General features: G+C 35.9%; 1 protein-coding gene and 1 non-coding gene across 3 annotated transcripts in view; both read left to right on the top strand.

Moving 5' to 3' along the window:
• The window catches only part of LOC149085548 (SH2 domain-containing protein 5-like), a 139114-nt gene that overhangs the window by 86984 nt on the left and 33089 nt on the right, over positions 1-19041 (top strand). The gene's annotated exons all lie outside the window — the stretch shown is intronic.
• TRNAS-GGA (transfer RNA serine (anticodon GGA)) lies at positions 17282-17355 on the top strand. The gene has a single exon. It is a non-coding gene; the product is annotated as a tRNA-Ser (tRNA).

Below are 19041 nucleotides of genomic sequence, written 5' to 3'. Positions count from 1 at the left end.
ATGGAGTAGAAATACAGTCGAGTCTGCGCTTAACGAAATCGCTTGGTTTCAGGAAATTTGCTTTGTAGAGTAATGATTAGAATAATTTTAATCGCCGCATTCCCACGCATTACCCGGAATTCCGGGAAACATTGCATCCGGCATAGGTCTTCTGGATGTATCATATGATCCTTATCGGACCTCGCTTTTCACGGCATACCGCGAATGAGCCAGACTCCAACATTCAAAAAGCTGATTTTCCCCGATTTTTACGGTGTGCTGGCAAATACGGTGATAGAAATATGAGGTTACTGGCAAAAAAATCGTTATATAGAGCCTCTGCTGTATTTGAAACAGATGACAAAGATTATACAGTTGACGCTCGTTATAACGACCTTAATCGTTAACGGACGTAACTCTCTTCGAAAACGGCCGTTTTATCGGGCGGTCATTATATCGAAAGGAAAAAATATATATGATATGTGTCATATGAAAACATTTGGGACTTGTCTCACCGGTTGTTGTAAAACGTCAAATCGTTATAACGAGCGTCGTCTGTACTACGAATATCTTGAATTCTTTTGTTTTCCTAATATTAGTTGTGCTTTTTTAAAAGTAATTGAAGCAACAATTTGGAAAAGATTGTGCTATTTTTTAAATTTCAGTTGATATATTTTTGTTAAATAACTCGGATAAATCTAATTTTTATTGAGGTTCTCAATTGGTCATCACCTTGGGCAATTTACTACTGATTGAGTTGTGCCGGAAGTATGTGTGTGTGTCAGACTGTGTGTACATGGAGAAAAGAATAACAGGAGGTGGTGCGACTAGCGCGTCCATTGAGAAAGCATGTTTAATCTGGGTTGCCAGATGAAGCCAGTGATCGCTCTATTAAAGGGACCAAGTAAGCCCAAGCAAACCGTGGCACCCCATGCTTTCCTATGAGAAACATCCCCAGTTTTAAAAAACATTTAAAATTTACTGTTCACTTTAGGAACTCGATTTTTTTCTCTCAAATTCTGTGGATATATTTATACAATTGAACGAGAGCTTTTACAGTTTTAGTTATTTGTTTTCGAATATTAACTTCAACAACATGGAACCTTTTGCAAAAATAACCAAAATTTATCCATATCTTGTGCCACAAAATTTCTTTTCAGCATTTTAATTTTTTAAAAATTCTGCGAAAGCATGTAACACCTCAGTGCTGAGAGAGTTTTTAAGGCACTTGAACAAGCAGTGTTAAAGTTTTTTTTGAGAAAAAAACATTTTTATGCAAAACATTAGCATATATAATGCCTTTCAGCTGTTTATATCAAAATATTGTAGAAATACTTCTAATCCAGGTAAAAAAAAAACTCGAACACAGACAGTTTTAAATTTGAAATTCAATTCGAAACTATGTTTTTTGTCAAATTTTCGTACACATACCACTTTAAAAGCAAAGTAATAGGTACAAAATGCCGAGTAAAAAAAGAGCCCTACTGATTATTTTACTGAATACTACAGGCCAGAGAGATGACTCATCGTTTTTTATTTTTAATATTTTTTTCTCAATACTACATCCACATAGCGGAAGGTTCGGATGGGCGGCATATATTTCCAGTAAATACGTACTCAAAAATATGAGAGTGGAACGGAAGAAGGGTGGCGAAATTTGTACAGCCTACAGGCAGAAAAACCATAAATACGCAGTGGCGGAGGACGTTCGAGCACTTCTAGTACTTTGAGGCACGGGGGCGGCAAAAATCCTAGCGACGGCCCTGTCAGAAGGTGCTCGAGCACCTCAGAACTGATTCTGAAATTAAAATTCCTCATGTAAAGCTTAAGACGAGTGCCCATGGGCCTGAAACACTTTCAAAATGCCCCGGATCTATCATGATGAACGAAACAAATAGGCAAAATAAACAGTTAAAAGAAGAAATATGGAAATTGCATTTTATTGGAGCTTCATATTATTTTAATTAATCATATTCACACAGACATTAATGGGATACATCGAATTTTTAAAATAAATCGAAGGCACTGAACTAAAAACTTATGACGAGTTGAGAGTGAAAAATGATCTTCCCCTTTAAAAAATAAATTAAAAATTATAACAACCCCTTATATAAAGATAAGGTTTTATCTTTCCCCATTATCTGATCATGTAGATTACCTGAAGACGCATTAAACAGTCATAGTGCTTAAATTTATTTAGTTATTAATATTTTAAGAGAATTCGATCCGGCGAAACACATGTTAGGTATAGGGAAAAGAGTGGTTTGTTTGGGCTTACTTGTCAGCCCACATAGGGTTGCCACAACGGCTTCAATTTTTGTGCCTGATTTCACCTTGTATTATAACCTCCTTGGTGTGTGTATCTAGTGTCGTGTTTGAAATTTCAGTGCTGCCATATAGGAGTGAAGTGTAATGATTGAATATTTGTACCGTTGTAGGTCTTAGCTCTGTGGCGAGATTTTTTAACGGGAGATCGGCTCGCATTCACATCTCGAAGTTAAGAACCACAGGAAACCAACTTCAGCCGATCACCATTGTCGCGATGGGGGGGGGGTTCGAACCGGGTCCTCGCGATACGAGTTCGTCACTAGGACCACTCGACCACCACAGCGGCTGTTCAAAAGACAGCTCAGCTTAATATAGATCTTTAAATAAGTATTGGAAATTCTCATGGAAAGTTTTTTTTAGATTCAAGATCCACACACACATCCTATTCAATGGTTTGGCTCTGATAAAACAAAAATAATTTTTATAAAATTAATTTGAATTAATTTATTGTAATACGCAGATTAAAGCACATTAATGAATGTATGTTTCGTTGATAGCATAAGAATGATAACCGAAGTTTGGGAAACAGTTTGGTAACTGATGGTCATGAACTGTTTGATATACTTTGTTTCCGTAAATCAGAGTTTGAGCATGGCCAAGAAATTCCGCAGTGATGCTGATTCCAGAACAGTGAAATGTAGTAGCTAAGATCAATTTTTGTAATTATAAATTATTAAATTTCTGGAAACAGTTTCGTTATATACTGATGGATAATAAAATTTTAATAAGTTGCTATTTGTAGTCATTTTACGGATCGAGGATAGATTAATTGGATTATTCCAGTAACTTTTTTCCAGTTACTTTGATCTTCGAATTAACCAAGCTCGTATATGTTACAGTGAATGTGATAAATCCGATTATTATGCATAATAACCGGTTATGTACACTCAGTGGGCATAACATTAGGAACACTTCTCACTCAAACTTCGACTCGTCCGTTCAGCACGTGCGCTGACGTAATAAACCGTATCTGCGGATAAAAAGCTTCTCCTGGTCAGAAGCACGAGTTAACATGACAATCTGCCTGTTCATAGGGAAAACAAGAGATTTGAGTGGCTTTGAACGCGGCATGATTGTGGGCGCCAGAAGGGGCGGTTTCAGTATCTTCGAAGCCGCTAACCTATTTGGCTTTTCTCGTACAACGGTATCTTGAGTCTTCAAAGAATGGCAGCTAAGCCAAAAATCTTCAAGCGGAATAGTGGGTGGAAACCGTTTGTAAACGAAAGAGGTGCCAGGTGGCTAACACAGCGCCGGAGTGGCGCAGTGGTAAGATGCTCGTCTTCCACTATGAAGGTTACATCCAGGTCCATGGGTTAGAATCCGGGCATAGAACGTCAGAAGCAAGTTCTTTACCTACCGAGCCTGAAGTGACCACCGATGGATGGTGCCTTCATTTCCCACCCAACTCCAATGGTTGGAAATTTCCATGTGACGATATATGACCGGAGTTTGTGTGCGGTAAAGTAGATTGCTGACACGCATTGTGTGCAGCAACAGAAGAGCTACAACGCAACATATCGTAGAGCAATACAACTCAGGATCATCGCAAATCATGTCCGTACGTTCTACAAGACGGATCTTGAAACGAATTGGTTTTAATAGCCGGCGACCAACAAGAAATGGTTTGATTTCTCTGCAAAACGGAAGAAAACGGCTTTTGTGTGCTAGAGAACGCCAAAATCGGACACTCGATGAATGAAAGAAGGTTGTTTGGTCTGGCGAGTCAATATTTCTTCTCTACGACATTGGTGACAGGATCCGTGAGTAGCGCAAGCGGCACGAAGTGATGGATCCGGCATGCCACAAGACAACTGTTCAAGCGGGTGGCGGGGAATCATGGTCTGGGGAGCATTTTTATGGTATGTTCTTGTCCCTTATTTCCTTGGAAACATCCGTCAATGCCAGATCCTACCTCTACGTAGTTGCTGACCACGTGTACCCGCTTATGGCCATAATGTTTCCTAGCAACAAGATAATGCACCTTCCAATGGGGCTGGAATTCTCATTGGTTTGAGGAACATGATTCAGAGTTTAAATTGCTTCAATGCCCCCCCCCCCCCCTCAACGGTTTCAGCAACTTGTCGAGTCCATGCCTAGAAGAATATCTGCTGTCATCAAAGCCAGAGCAGGTCCCACACGATATTATTGGTGAGTAGCAGGGTGTTACTAATTGTTTTGCCACTGGGTGTACAATCACTGACCATTTTGGTAAAGTTGACGAATTTCCCTAAATTTATCACTTTTACCGGCGATTATGCATAATACTCAAGCGTCGTTGGTAAATACGATGAATCGTACTAAATTCATCACAGTTGCCGATTATTATGTATAATCGCCATTTCATATTGGCAAATATGTTGAGAAAAAAAAGAATTCTCTCTCTCTCTCGCAGTAATTTTACATTATAAACTTGTGATATAAAATTGAAAAAAAAAAATTATGAAACTGAAATCAATTGATATTATTTACACATTAACCCAGATTTAACGAGCGACATTTGGACTTCAATTAGTAAAACTATTATTCTCATTGTCTTTTTTGTAGTTTATAATAATTATTGTGTACAAGTGCTTTTATCTATTGTATTTTCAATTATATTTTTGTTGCTGACTCATGCCAATGTGAGTTTTTTTTATATATTTTTCTTCTAATTAAGTAGCCGTTTGAACTGAAAATTTGGCTAAAAAAGTCCAGTGGATCCCGTTTATAATGTTTTTCAAAAAACGTCATAAAAAACGTTGCAAGTGGGGAAACGCTTTAAACGGGAAATTTTAATGAGAATTTTTTAGAGTTGACACTACGAAAATAAGTCGTACTAAGCGGGAAAATGTTGCAAGTGGGAATGTTATAAGCGGGATCGTCTGTATATTAGATTGGACTTTTTCTGCTTTATGAATTTTTTGGAATAACCAAAACCTATGCCTACTTTTTGATAGCGTCAAATATGAGTGAATATATTATTTGCGTTGGAGAATAAAAATGATACACCCATCCACCGTTTCTCTTTTTAAGAACTGATAAATATTGTGCATGAAATTTTCCTATCCTTGAAAAATTAAGGAATTAGATAAAAGTTATTTGGCAACTGAAATGGATAATCCTTATGAGAATATATCAGATGCAATACTCGATATCCTCTCTCAGAATTCCTAAATCAGGAAAAAAAATAAGTGCGTGAGCATTTGGGCGTCTCACTTTAACGACGTGGATTAGAAATTTAGTGAAGCTCATCTCGAAATACCTTTCCGTTAAGAAAACAAGATATCGTTAGAAAGCTCTAAAGTTTAATCCCCAAAGTAGAAATCCTTTGCGTGGGAAGTTTCTGGAAATGGAGAAAATGCTCGAGTCGTACGTGGCTTACATCATCCACGGATTGGAAATATTCTACGGATTCTATTTTAGATACTGTTCTGAAGAGCGTTCATTACATACTGGAAAATCGAAACATTCAGTACGTTAAATTATTCGTTTGTGTCAAACACGAAACGATACATGTACATAAACAGATTAAGTACCCGTACGTATAATTACAAATTTGTAGAGATCGGAAAATAGGATCATAAAAAGCCTAGTTAATTAGCATTCACAAATCTGATAATTTTAGGATTTTCAACTGTGATTCATTACTTATTTGTGTGTGGCTCCGTATCACGTATCGCAACATTTGCTTTTCTGTGAGCAAAAAAGGAAATTAGATCCAATATAGAAGTTTATGACTTTTTCATCTAAACTTTTTTCAAACCTTTCAGTCAGAATGAATATTACGATGAAGATTGTAGTTTTCCATTTGACAATTAACACACTGTCATGCAGCAAACAGAAGTAACTTATTAAGCGAGCGTAATTGCTTTGTAGATGATAGACCGGAAATAAAGGTATTGATTGGAATAAGTTAGTCTGAAGGCGATGCTCCAAGTCGGACTACAACTGTTCTCTCCATCAAACTTCTTGCTAAGTTTCTTTTTCTTTGGGTGGCGCTAGTAAACAAGTTCCTTTGACCCTAGATTGTAAATCCCATGCCTCTTCTTTTCTTTTATAGTCATCAGTGCTTCTGGTCACGTTAGCAAAGTATATATTTCGTCGTTGCATTTAAGAAGCTACGCTGCTGTAACATATATAAATGTATGTATACGCCAAACCCCCCCACCACTTGATAGAGGTTTTTCTGATGACGATCTTTTTCAGCTTCCGCACTTTTTCTGATATAATTCATTTTTAGATTAAGTCATGGTTAGCTTTATGTTGTGATAATATGTTCAGTTGTAAACGTTTACAGTGATCAATCATATTTATAGCCAATTAATGTGTGGATCATGTGAAATGCTGTTCTTGTGTGCATCTTTGTCCATTAATTAATGGGCTGCAAAAACTTTCAGAAAATTTATTGTAGGTTCTTTGGGCAAATTTTTTATTTGAAAGTGTTTTTCTATAGTCAACGGTTCAAAGGTTAAAGGTGTATAAAGAATTGTCTATGTAACCTGTATCTATTCTCTGGTTTTAGGATTAGTTTTCTAGACTCAGCTTAGATATTCGGTTTGAAATTCAACAACTTCGATTCTAAGCATTTCATTGCTTCAAGTTGTAAATCGATTCAGAATTTATATCTGATGCTTTTCTCTGAATTAATGATGGAAACATTCTACAATAAAAGAAGCCAGGGTTTCTTCCTCCTTGTACTTGTTTGCTTTTTATTTGTTCGATAATAATAATGATATTCTTTGAAAAATTACTGCAGTATAGTTTTTAGGAAAAACCTAAAATTGAAAATTCAAATCCCTTGAACTTGTCGAAGAATGTATCGGAATGCCGGGAAGTATTTTTCTGTGCAACTTATTATTTTCAGTTCATCAAAAACGTGCGCGCGTGATTGTTATTTTTTATCTTTTTTCCCTTATGATGCGTTGTCCGTTTTTTTTTCATATTTTCAGTTCGTATACCTCTAATCTTTCGCCTTTCGCTATTCGATCGCAACTTAATGAGGCTAGACTCTATCTATACCTCATTTTCTAGGAGAATTAGCGGTTTCTTCATTTTTATTTTTATTAATGTTTTCTGGGGCTTTTTTTCCCAAAAATAGTATTTTGACGCGCATTTTCTGCTCGTAGCTCACTTATTAGAGCCTCATTATTATTCGTTGCTCTCGGATTTACTGTAAGTTGCAAATACTCTCAATATTTTTTTACCTCGTTGCAGCAATGAATTTGTGTTATTTGATTCTCTTTACTATTTGATTTTTTTTTAGTGTGTGTGTGATTTTTTTTTTAAATAAAGCTCTACCAATAATCAGACAGAAAAAATGTTCACCGGGTTATTTGTTTTATTTCCGAGATGCTGCTTATAGCTAATTACAGTGTATATGCGCATGATATAATACATTTTAAGCATGATTTTGTGTTTACTTATTGGCTTTCAATTTTTATCATTATATCCTTGTTTGATGTCATAGTTACATCTAATTTATCTGTAATAAATTGTTTCAAGATTCTGTGTTTATGAGATTCATCTTAAACATAAACGACTTTCTTCGGTTTGACTCAGTATTTTTAGTTTTTAATTCAATTATTAGAGCTTAAGTAGTAGGAGTTAAATTAGCTTTTTGTTATTCACATATTTCATGCCTTATTAGTTTCGATATTGATTTGAAAAATGAAATTATAATAATTTCCTCAGCTTTGATGTCTCATTAAATGGTTTACTTCCTTTAACCAAATTATCATTTCACATGGAACTACTTCCAAAGCTCTTGTCCGTGACATTTCTTACACCATTTTGCTTGATGGAACAACTTCGAAACGACGTTGAACGTTTTGACCGGAAAAATCTTTATCTTGCTACTTCAATTTCGAGTCATTCTTGTCAAACTTGTTTCAATATAAGTATAGCAAAATACTTCTAAAAAAAATGCATAAACGACGGAGTTTTTTCAAGAACTTGTTCATTGCGATGCATTCTCTTCTCTTTGCAATCCCTCGTATATGAAACTTATCGTTTGATCATTGCAAGGTTTTCATTGCAAGGATTATATCAGGTGCTGATTGTATGCTCTTGTAAATAGTGTTCATTTTTCGGGACTGTCGGAGTAAGACGATTCTTTTCAATTGAAAAGACAACATTTTTTGAACAATTTAGTGTTTCACCTTTCTACAATCATTCGCAGTAGATCACAAATTATTAATATTTTTAATGCATTAATTTTTTTTTCATATTCACGAATGTTTTAATTTACATAATTTCCTGAAATCACACCTGTATTTTGATTTCACCGTTATAATCGTGTTCTTTCGAAATGAATCGTGTATAAAATGACAGTGTCCTCCTATTTTGTATATTTAGTGTTAATAAGTATGAAACATCAAATAAGAAATACAAATACAAGGCCATAACCGGCAAAATGCCCAACGAGAAGGCTGAGAAAAAGATGCTCGTAACAAATATGGATGTCATATATTTAAAAAATACAGCAACCCAATTAAAAATGCAATTACAAGAACTAGAAACAATATGTATACATGATAAAATATTATACAATGTCCATAAAATATTTTTATGATTGTCTTATTCTAAGTATAGATAGCTTCACGATTTACCCCAACATGTTCATTGTATTTCATTTTAAACGTGTCAGTTGTGTTAGAATTTACTACCACCGGGGGTAAGCTATTCCATTTATTAACAACCCTGTTAGAGAAAAAATTCCCTGCGACACCATAACCTAGAATTGTCTCTTACCAATCGATACTGGTGTCTCCTTGTAAAAGCAGTTTATTCACGGTGTATTGATAATTCATGGTCCATCCTATCCATCCCGTTGAAAATTTTGAACACTTCGATCGTATCTCCCGACACATGCGTTCATCCAATGTAAACATCTTCAAAAAATGAAGTCTCTCTTCATAACTCAAGCCCCGTGTGCCAACAAGGACACTCGTAGCTCTTCTCTGCACCCCCTCAACCAAGTCTATGTCCCTCTGTAGGTATGGCGTCATTCAAGTATTACGTCAGCATCGAGGGGGGAGGGAGGGGGTTTCGGATTTGCTCACTTTTTATGACAAGGGGGAGGGGGGATTTGAAGGTTGCTTACGTCATCAACCACCCTTTTTGAAGATATGAAATATTCTAAGCTGCTGAAGAAATTTTGCTGACAAGGGGAGGGGGGTCAAAAATGGCTAAAAATCTGCTTACGTAATACTTGAATGGCCCCTATGGTCTCCAAAACCTTACAGCATACTCCAGTCTAGGACAAACTGAGCCTCGGAAAAACGGAAGAATGACTCTAGGAGAACGCAAAGAGACCTTTTTGAAAATTTTTCGATTCTGTACGCCCAGTGCACACCAATTTTTACACAGCTATTATTTATTACTTTTTTACTTTACCTAATATAATTAATTTTCTACTCGGATGATAATTTTATTAAACAATTGTTTTCGACGATCAAAAAGATATGATAGGATTTATAATTTTCAAATTTCTATTTCGGAATTTCATAACGATTGAAGTTTAGAAAAAAAGGAAGTATCTTATAAGTTTTCCAATTTTTTCTTTCACTTTATTTGTTATACGGTGCCTTTTTCAAGGAAATAGATATTATAGTAAAGAGTCAATGCATGAGAGGGAACAGATGGCAGAAGTTTAGTTTAAGTCCATTAGAGAGACACACAAAAATCGAGTCTACTGCTGAATTCTTCACTACCGTGTATGCTAATCAACTTTTCCAATTTTAGTTTTTTACCACTTCCGCTTTCAGGAGGATTTTCATTTTTTCGATCAAACGTTGAAATTTCAACGTTAGACTTTAAACAAAATGGAACCATCTTCATTATTAATTTTGTTGGTTTTATTTTTTACGCATTTCATCTATTTTTGTCTATGTTCATTAAAAAAACTGACACAATGTCGTAGACACTTTAATGAGAACTCATTTTGTTTCTGCTGTCTATTATTCAACAAGTGTTCTGTGTTGATTGGTTCAGGAGCGAAACATTTCAATGACCTCTTTATAATAAAAAAACAAACCACATGCTGTTTGCGGTTTTTCTGACCGTCACGCAACTCATTTTCTTTGTGTCTGGATTTACCTTTACCATCCATACTTGCGCCCTTTCTCTTTGGTTTTCGACAGTATCCATTGAGTCTCATCATTATTGTTCGAAAGTGAATGCAGGTATCTATACTTCTAATGTTCGTTGTGTATTGAAGATGAATATGGTAATGTAAGAGAGAAATATTCGTGCTCGTCGAATTGCAAGCATGCTTAGGGCAAAGACCTGCTGTGGCGACGTGGTTCCGTATAGAATAATGCAAACCCCTTATTTTGTCCGTTGGTTCATACAAATAAATACCTGCATTTGTTTCCAGTCATTCAAAATTTTTCTTAGTGATAAGAAAATATCTACATTGTAAAACGATATTATAAAAAAGAAAACCCCCCCGATCACACCCATTTTGAACCGAAAACAGTCGAAATTCCTCCTAGCCAAATGTCAAAATTGCGTAATAGCCACAATACTTCCATGGATAAATATTTTTTAGATTGTTTCGTATCATGAATATTTTTTTAGATACATACATTTTAAATAAAAATAAGCACTGATATTAACTCCGTCAAATCACTATGTTGCTGAACGAAAATGTTCTTGCGAACGTTCAAATATTGCTTGGTTTTTCCCCCACTTACTTTCAATTAATTAGGATAAAAACGCCTCTTTCGTATCATTTTATTCACTTTTATTTCATAAGAAGAATGTCTAACTCGAAAGTATTTAACACATTAAACGGATTCTCACGCTTACATTATACAAAAATTGGCCTGAGTGAGTGACTGGAATTTTATGTAAGATTCTTCGTGAAACCGAAGCCTCATTCCCCCGTAAGAGTCCCGAGTTGTGTTCTTGACCTCAAGTACCGATGGATAGGCTACGAGATAAGCCCATCTTTCCTTAATGATTATGCCCGGGTGCTTTGAAATGTCTGAAATAAAACCGCGGCACAAAAGAGATGGGTGATGCGAAACAGACCCCTTTACGATCCACAACAGCTTCACGCTACTTTCCACTGTGGTTTCATAGGAATGAAGGTTTTGGTGGCTGTGGTGTCGCCGTGAAGTCTTTATTTGGTCATCTGCGATCTCCAGCGAAAGAGTAAACTGTTCGCTCTTGCCTTCTTCAAAGGAATTCTGTCGCTCGCAGGTCGTTTACTCTAGACGTGGTATTTTTATAACACAAGAGAGATAATCTGGAAAGTTGTGTTTAGATATGTTGACTTCATTGCACTGAAATTGGAGGCAGCAAATTGCAGGAGCTAATCCGAGATGATATGTATTCATTTTTAGTAATGTTCATCGAATATGAAGCCATTTTTAGGAAACTTTGCTCGTTAAGAACATAAAAAAGCATGTCTGAAGGGTAAAGTAAATGGACTTAGCAAATTATTTGATTATTATCATAGACTTATTGAAGATGAATATAGTAATGTAAGAGAGAAATATTCGTGCTCGTCGAATTGCAAGCATGCTTAGGGCAAAGACCATTAATTAGGATAAAAACGCCTCTTCCGTATCATTTTATTCACTTTTATTTCATAAGAAGAATGTCTAACTCGAAAGTATTTAACACATTAAACGGATTAAACGGATTCTCACGCTTATAACACAAGAGAGATAATCTGGAAAGTTGTGTTTAGATATGTTGACTTCATTGCACTGAAATTGGAGGCAGCAAATTGCAGGAGCTAATCCGAGATGATATGTATTCATTTTTAGTAATGTTCATCGAATATGAAGCCATTTTTAGGAAACTTTGCTCGTTAAGAACATAAAAAAGCATGTCTGAAGGGTAAAGTAAATGGACTTAGCAAATTATTTGATTATTATCATAGACTTATTGAAGATGAATATAGTAATGTAAGAGAGAAATATTCGTGCTCGTCGAATTGCAAGCATGCTTAGGGCAAAGACCATTAATTAGGATAAAAACGCCTCTTCCGTATCATTTTATTCACTTTTATTTCATAAGAAGAATGTCTAACTCGAAAGTATTTAACACATTAAACGGATTAAACGGATTCTCACGCTTACATTATACAAAAATTGGCCTGAGTGAGTGACTGGAATTTTATGTAAGATTCTTCGTGAAACCGAAGCCTCATTCCCCCGTAAGAGTCCCGAGTTGTGTTCTTGACCTCAAGTACCGAAATAATTTTGATTTCCAATTTTCTTTTGATTTGATTTTGATTTTCTTCTAATTTTGATTTCCGTGAGCGGGCCCGTTTTTTTTTATGCTCGGTATGGCAATACAGCGTGCCATCAACACCAATGGCGATTTTTCGCGCTCAGAAAGAATCTTTACCGAACGTGGACATGCACTCACGCAGTTCAGAGGGAACATTGCTGTAGACCAGTGATTATCAAACCTTTGTCACTCGCGGATCCCCAGAATAGTGTAAGAAAGAACCACTTCAAAGCACTGAACAGACACACATCCATATTGACAGCTTGCCGCAACGCACGCGTTGAGAACTATTGCCATAGACTAGTATGTGTGATATAATTGTGTATATATAGTCATTACAGTTTTTATATATAAACACAGAATAAAATTTTTACAACTTTTGAAATTGTGGAACAGGCTTCCGTGAAACAGCAAAAATAAATTACATGATGAATTTCTCAGTTTCCTTTAAATTGACATATTCTATATATTTCCTGTTTATTAGTATACTTGTATTGAATAAGCTTATGTTACGGCCAAAGCCCGAAGTTCGGACAGTTTGCGAAGTGCCTGAGATGTGTAGCCAAAGTCCGATTATTAGAAATGACCAGTGTTTTTTCTACTTTGGCCGTCCATTTCGCGAAGTGGCTGGAGATTCCCGACCGAAATTTGATGTGTGGTCCGGTAGGCGGCACATTATCACTTCTGGTTTGCCGGTGGCGTGCACGTGGTAACAAGAAAGGTGCCATTCAAGTAATATTCCGTTGATAATAAATAAAGAATAAATAAATAAATTTAATATCAAGTCCTTTTTCTTCTGATTTCGGCTGATCACTCCATGCCATTTTGTGAACTGGCTGGCTGAGGCCCGAAATCGAGAAAAGATCGGACATTGACTGGTCAATTTAGAGTGAAATTGGCCAATATTCGAACATATATAAAGAAGATTGGTGGTGTATATATGCCTACTCAAATCGCTCACGTGCTTGATATGTGTATCATTATACACATGCTGTTCCTTCTCTACCATTTATCTCAGCAAATTTAGTTAGGCCGGTATTACACTATGAAAGTTTTAAAAAAGTTCTTTTATATATATATATATATAAAAAACGAAAAATGTAACCAAGTGTACAGTAATCCCGGCCTTAGACATTTCAAAATCCACGTGATAGATACAAATGTAGGGATAAGAAAGATGCTCACCGACTTTCCCATTTCTGAAGCATTAATTATTTCTACTTTCCGTTTTGGTGGACAGAAAAGTTTCTAAATGATGTGAGGTCACTCACTGTCCATTTTCTTCTATTTTTTTGTTTTGCCCCCTTACTGCTGTTGTCGAGTCGATATTTCATCTGAGGTTGACGTTCGAAAATAAATCATTGCCTGCCGAGAACTGATCCTTCGCAGCTTGCGCTTCTCGGGTTTATGAGCAAGAGTTCCACGTAAAAGATAACACCAGTGTTTTTCGGTTCCAAAACGATCACTCTCCCATTCCTTGTGTTTACGGTATGCATTTGATAAACTAGCTTTCACTCATCTTACTTAGATTTAAAAGCATTTCGTTTTCGTATTTGAAAGCTCGTCTTGAGGTGAGAACATTATTATTAATTTTTTCCTTCATTTTGTTTCACGTGAGTCATGATAATAGCCAGAAATATCTTCTGGTTTAGTGAACAAATATTCCATTCCTTATCGTTTTACTTTTTTCGAAAATGCTCGATGACGTTTTTTCCTATACGATCACATATCCCCCTTATGCCAGAAACATGAATGCGCAAAAAAAAAAAAACTTGAGAAATGATGTTTGAATGAATTACGTTTGAATTTACTCTTCCCATGTTACTCTATGGAGGTTATCTTCCTAAAATTTTTTCAACATATGTTTCAATTCATTCGCGTTTCTAGTGAAACGTAGCAAAATAAGGGATCGAACCAGCTGATTAAAAAAAAAAAGCGAAAATTTGCACATTTATGCTTCTGGAATAAGGGGGAACGATATGTCGCATGAGAGCTATCTTGAAATTTTTTCAGCAAGGAAAAGTCTCTTTTGGGAGTGGACTGGAGCATTTGTTATGATTGGACGAGCATCTGTTATTTTTTTAAGAAATGTTTTCTGATAATTTGTACCCGATGTTCAGAGATTGTCCGTCTGTAATGGAGAAATAAAAATTCAAGAGAACGAAACATTCAAAAATTGAAAAAAAACAACACACATATATATATATATATATATTGCAGTAACTAAGTTAAATGTTTTCAGAGCCTATTCTCCAGATTAAGGCTTTAGCAGGTTTCATTTCTGGGTGCACGATTGGTCGGATGTGAAAGCCTATGTGATTAATGGTGTCATCCAGTCTGTAATTAAAAACCGGTCTTTTAGGAACTTGAATTATTAGGTTTATTTGTTGCTCTCAGTGGCTGATAGATGTTTTTGTTTGTGTTGTTGAGCAGATCGGAAGTTTCTTTTACTCTCGATATGTTAATATCCTGGTTATTAATAATCCACTTGTTACTTTAGATGATTTTATTTTGCATATTTTTGAAACATCTGTATGTAGTTAAATAAAACGAGATCAACACACATCAATCAATATTGTCAATGATCTTCCTGATTCGAGATCTGATGGAAATCATTTCATTTACTCGTAGCCGAGTAGTTAGAATATTTGTGTGCAACAAAATTTTACTAAGCATATGGTTACTCAAACATCGTATCAAAACATGAAAAGTAAGCTATCTTGACTCGAAAGACAATGCAGCGGTTCTGAATAGTGTAGCTGCACCAGCGCATCCTCCAAACGGCGAATGGTAACATTTTTATATTGTAAAAGTGAGATATACTCAAGTTCGTCGGAAGTACTTTTACTCCGTGGGTGCTCACACAGGCGTGCGCGAGTGGTTGCCTCCCCCTCTTTCGAACTCCCCCCTCTTACTACAACATTTCGAAAATTTATTTGTAAAAAATTAATATTGAAAAAAAAATGTATTTATATTTTTGTAGAAATATTTTATATAGGCGGGGCGAGCCTAGAGACAAAATTTTCCACCCATGCCAGATATTGGTTCAGCGTTCCTTTGGCATCAGTAAAGCGACTCCGAAAATTCGAAAATGTCTTCCCAACTAGAGATAAAATGCATCAAAAATTAGTTTTCTCCGAGAATCATTAATCTATGTACATAAAATAACATGTCCTTACTGACTGATTAATCATCGCCGAGCCGAAACTGCTGAAGCTATAATTATGAAATTTAGTCAGTATGACGTAATTATTAATCACGTAAAGACTAACTAAGAAAGGTTTTTTGAAATTCGACTCCTAACGGAGTTCAAAGGTAACAGAGAAATCATACCGAGCCGAAACCGCTGGAGCTATAATTATGAATTTTGGTCGGTAGTTTTATTTCTCGAGGTAAAGACTAACTAAGAATGGATTTTTCTAAAATTCGACCCCAAGGGGTCATGGGGGGGGGGGGGGGCTTCAAAGTTTTCAAAGAGAAATCTTGCCGAGCAGGAACTGCTGAAGCTACAAACATGAAATTTAGTCAGTAGTGTTTTATTTTATAATGTAAAGACTCACTAAGGAGAGCCTTTGCAAATTTCAAACTCTAAGGGGTCATAAGACGGTTCTAATGCTGCATGGGGCAATCGTGGCCGAGTCGAAACCACTGAAGGTATAAATATGAAATTTAGTCAGTATTATATTTTATAATGTAGATACCTACTAAGATGAGATTTCTGAAAATTCAACCCTCAAGGGGGTCATGAGGCGTTCAAATGACATATGGGGGGGGGGGAATCGTCGCTGAGTAATTTTCAGATTACCAAATCCACGCGAGCGAAGCCGCGTTTAACAGCTAATATAAAAAAGACAAAATTATGAATGTCAAATAAAGAACGTAATGATAAAAATACATAAAGAAAAACATGCAGACACAAAAATACAAAATTCTTAAGTATGACGAGAAATGTAAAATAAACATAACAATAAAAAAAATAATATATGGGGGGGGGGGGGGAATGAAACTTACACATACATAGACCACACAAACTAGAGAAAATTTTTTGAATTAAAAAAAATGTATATATATGCATAATTTTTAATAATTGGAAGAGAAATACTTTTATTAGAGAAAAAAAATCTTTTTGCACATTATTTTTTTTATACTGAGCAGATATTTCTTTACAGCGCTGAAAGAAAGGGGCAAAAAAAGTCTCTTTTTCTCTCTCCTTTTTCATATCTAACCTTGAACAAGTGCTGACTTCGCCCACTGGCAGTTGATTGATTGGAGGGGGAATAGAAAATATGTTTTACTGTAAAAAAACAACTTCAACGCGTTTTTAGAAGCCGAGATATTTCAGGGTGGTTGAAATATAAAGCAGATCAAGTTTGACGAGATATCTCAGGATAGCTGCTGAAAGGGTTAAACCCCTTTTAGATCTCATAAAACCCACCAATGGCGTCAGTGCTGCCAACTGTTACAAGTTTTTAGCGCTGAAATTCCCTAAGTGATGTCGTTCTTGTGGAGTTTTTGCACTAAACGAATACGAAGGTTTTTAACAACTGGCTGTTGCGAAGATATGTTTAGGAAAGAGAGAAAATTCAACTGCCCCTGCGGAGAATCGAACCCACTTCCTTTCACTTTCCGGGTGAACGCACTAGACTACAGAGGCACCGAATCTCTCAATCTTTCCTTGGAGCTCGTGTACATTGAGTCGGTCTCTCTCAGTGTACACGAGCTCCAAGGAAAGATTGAGAGATTCGGTGCCTCTGTAGTCTAGTGGTCTAGGGCGTTCACCCGGAAAGTGAAAGGACGTGGGTTCGATTCCCCGCAGGGGCAGTTGAATTTTCTCTCTTTCCAAAATATATCTTCGCAACAGCCAGTTGTTAAAAACCTTCGTATGGTAGCGGAGAGTGACGTCATCCTTGTACTAAACGAATACACCATGGGCGCAAAATAGGGGTATACGAAACGTTTTTTCAGTGGGTTTCTGCTCCAAACGGAGCGTCAATCAATCAACTACAGAAACCAGTATTAACTCAATTTCGAACTTTTTGTCAGTTATGGGGTTTTTCTGAAGTAAGCGTTTCAATTGTTTTGAAAACAGGCTTCAGCAGGATTCAAGACGTATAAGAAGCAAGCGGGTAGTTTTTTCTTAGAATTTTTTTTCGATATTTGCGAAAAAAATCAGAAATCTATTAGGAGATTTTTACTTCAGAATCAATTCTATGGTTGCTCCGCCCTGTGCTACAAAATACTGCGGGTGCTCGAGCAACCCCAGCTCCGACGTCAATGGATATGCTCATTAAATAGCACTACAAAACGATGTTATTGTTGGAAGATTTGGAACATTGTTGTATCTAGATAAGCAAAATCATTCGTACACTTTTCACAAACGCATACAAAACGTTTTAAACATTCTTCTGTCCCGTCAAGAATATATTGCCAATGATATGGTTGGAGAAGTGCTTATAATGTGGTTGAGGTCCTCTTCATGCACTCGTTGATTATCAAGATAAGATTAACAACACAGGGATTAACCTCTGAAAATTGATATTTCATATTCCATACGATTCATACGGTTTTGTTGTGAATAATGTATCTCAAGGCACTTTACCGATATTTTTGTTCATGTTTCTTCTCATTGTTTTTAATTTTGCATTGATTTTTTTCAGATAATTATTTAATTTTTTTCCAACGTGGTTTTAAATGCAATTGTGATGACTTTTTTGTTTTTCTGAGAAATATCTGCACACGCTTCGTAATGACATTTTTTTCCCCTTGCTTTTTTGTCTAAAGTTCATCGCCCTCAGAGAGGAAATAAAAAAAGTCTACAGGGATAGTTAATATTCTGTATTTGTTCTTAGATTCTATCAAAAGCAATAGCAGACTCTAGGAGTAATGGCATAAATGCATTTAAATTGACCTTCAGAGTACATCGTAGGCGTCAACTGTCTGCATCGGACCCACAGATCAGTCTGTAACCTTCGCCAAAATGCCTCAACGCCTTCACGTATTTAAATAAGCAATCAAGCAACACGTGAAAAGTCATTTAAATTCGGTTGGTCGTAATTACAATCATCAATTTGAAACAATCTAGATAAAAAAAATGCATTTAAACTATTTTCATTCGGGTAACCACATGCTCGTGTTAATGAACAAAAATTTTTGAATTTCCTTTCAGTATCAAATACAATTTATTACTCAAATTTCATTCGTTCAACATGAGCTAACTTATGCTTTAATTTTTTTTTTTTTAATTTTTATGACAGCTTTTTTGAAATTGCCCCGATTGTATTTTCATACATAATTTTTCATCATCCGTTCAAAGTTGAAAAAAAACAAATGAGTTATAATTTTACGACGTCTGGGGTATAAAAATTATTTTTTTATGTCATGTTTTTCTCTTGGGGTGGTAGCCTAATCTGCATATTCCGTTCACGATAAGTGAAACATGATGCTTTCCGTTCATTAAGGAGAACGTGAGATTTTCTCCCTCAAGCTCTTGATCTCTCATCTTTCTCC

Source organism: Pholcus phalangioides, unplaced genomic scaffold, assembly GCF_987345545.1.
Source record: "Pholcus phalangioides strain wild (caught in Gottingen) unplaced genomic scaffold, Ppha-v1.0 ptg000007l_1, whole genome shotgun sequence".
Lineage (NCBI taxonomy): Eukaryota > Metazoa > Arthropoda > Arachnida > Araneae > Pholcidae > Pholcus > Pholcus phalangioides.
The sequence above is the reverse complement of the archived record's forward strand: the minus strand, read 5'-3'. Positions and strand labels throughout refer to the sequence as shown.